The following is a 2,500-nucleotide window of genomic DNA, read 5'->3' as shown; positions in this document are numbered from 1 at the left end:
GCTTCATATGGCTATTGCCATGGTTTTGCATGCTGCGGCATTTGTGGGCGATGCTTCTTCATGGATGCTTGTCCGGTGACTGTTGGGGGCGCTGCCTGAAATGGGGGACGAAGGACACCTGCACTCGTGTGGGAGTCTCTCCGAACCTTGATTGGGGGGCAATCTCGGTGGGATCCGGGTGGGTGTTTGTGCGGGGTATGCTTCTTCATGGATGCTTGTTTGGTGACTGCTGGGGGCGCTGCCCGAAATGGGGGACGAAGGACACCTGCACTCGTGCGGGAGTCTCTCCGAACCTTGCTTGGGGGGCAATCTCGGTGGGATCCGGGTGGGTGTTTGTGCGGGGTATGCTTCTTCATGGATGCTTGTTTGGTGATTGCTGGGGGCGCTGCCCGAAATGGGGGACGAAGGACACCTGCACTCGTGTGGGAGTCTTTCCGAACCTTGCTTGGGGGGCAATCTCGGCGGGATCCGGGTGGGTGTTTGTGCGGGGGTATGCTACGGTGCCTAGTGTCACGGTCCTACATTTTATGCAGCGGAATAGACCGTGCGGCGCCAAGACTCTCCAGTCATGGCCAGCCTTTTCACTATCCGAGTTCATATATCGACCCATCTGATACCAATTGTATGCTCATGAGGTTCCCATAGTCGTCATGGCTCATGTTGCTCAGCAAGCTAGCCCGATGGCCTTGCGCCCACTCGGTAGCTTGTTACTCAATCTTGTGCCAAGATCTAGCCAGCAACCCATCTCTTCACTCGGGCCTTGGTCCATGCACATCTCGAATAGCATCCGACCCTAGAGCATGCACACCAGCATCATGCCAACATGCCCTCAGGGTAGCAACACAAGGTTGGAAGCCCACATATGAATGTCACCCGATGGCACGGTGTCGCCCCGTCCGTGCCTATTTAGCTTCCGACCCTCTTGAGCGAGGCAGAACCCGAGCCCCCGCTCATTGGCACATTTGCCACAACCTTGTAACAAAGGCCTACGTGTGTTCTTGGCATAGCCGATAGAAAACGGCATAGCGAATGCTACACTTAGCCTCTGACACAGGAGTGACGCGCAGTACCAGGTCGTAGCGCCTACCGGTACTGTCCTCGGGACTCCCTGTCCCTCGGAGACATAAGCCCACCTTCGTGGCACTATATGTCCGCCCCATGGCTTGCCGTCGCCCATGGGAAGCTCGCTTAGCCCAAGCTCGAAGCCGGAGCCGGGGGCCGTGGAGAGCCAACACGGACCACCCCCCTAAAGAGCTTATTGAGCCATTTCCTTTCTGGCACCCATAGATATCACTTTGTGCGAGGAATCATAATGGGGTTTTCTCTAGCAAACCTTCACATCTTGGCTTGCCATTCGATATGCACCATCCTAGTGACATTCTTAAGAACTTCCCACGGCCCGGGATCGAAGATCCCGACCTTCAAATATTTACGAAAATGCCACTAGGCCATTCCAAAGGTGCGGACCGTTACATCCTCCCCCACTTCATTACGTCGATGCCCTCATCGACGTGCCCGCTTGCTATCTTCAAGACTCCTGCACTCCGCGCAACACCTTTCATCCACATAAGCTCTTCAGGCTCAAACTCAAGATCCTGCATACTTCGTCCCTCTACCTCTGTAGAATCACCCTCTGTGACGACCTTCGCGCGCCCACTCTTGGACTTGGCCAAGGACCTATTGCATGCATTCACCCAAACTCAAGCTTCCCTCAAAACATGCACCTCCTTGTGCATAAATTAGTGCTTCGCCCCGCACTTTCAGCTCCATATGCAGATGGTGTCCCCCTCGGACGAATTCTGCCTTTTGTATATCTCGCTGGCACCCTAGCCAGATTCATGTCCCCCTTGGACAAATGCTCTCCGAGCTCCAAAGTAAGGCACTCTTTTGCCTTCAAGGTCCTCCCGTGGACCGAACTCTACCAAATAATCCGATGGTGACATTGACCCTCTCATCGAGCACACCGTCTCCTCTCAGGTGGTGCCCCTACGTCAACTATCCCAACGGTACCCAAACTCGAGAGTTCTTCATGTGGTAGTTCTCCTCTCTCTTGAACTCCACTTCATGCTTTTTCGGCACTCTGTTGCCGTGACGAGCTAAGTTTCCCTTCTTAGCTCTTGTTCCCGCGCTCAAGTTTCCATCTCCAAGATGGTGATGTGCTAGCAATTCTCAAGCTAGCTTTGCCTTCTCCAAAGGCAAATTTATGCACAACATCCCTCGAGTGTGCATCTCAAATTTCCATCTCCACGATGGTAATGTGCTAGCAATTCTCAAGCTAGCTTTGCCTTCTCCAAAGGCAAATTTATGCACAACATCCCTCGAGTGTGCATTTATCCTTGTGGCTTCCAAAGCCAACCCTTGCGCAAGTGGCATCCTCTTCCCGACGAGTTACCACATCTTGAATGGAGGTCCTCTCTTATGCGACCTCCTTATTTCGGCTGTTGACACCTAGTGTCACCTTGAACTAAGTCCCTTCCTTAGTTCTTTGCCTCGGTCTTGC

The sequence above is a fragment of the Ziziphus jujuba genome, chromosome 7 (assembly GCF_031755915.1).
Source record: "Ziziphus jujuba cultivar Dongzao chromosome 7, ASM3175591v1".
In the NCBI taxonomy this organism is placed as follows: Eukaryota; Viridiplantae; Streptophyta; class Magnoliopsida; order Rosales; family Rhamnaceae; genus Ziziphus; species Ziziphus jujuba.
The sequence above is the reverse complement of the archived record's forward strand: the minus strand, read 5'-3'. Positions refer to the sequence as shown.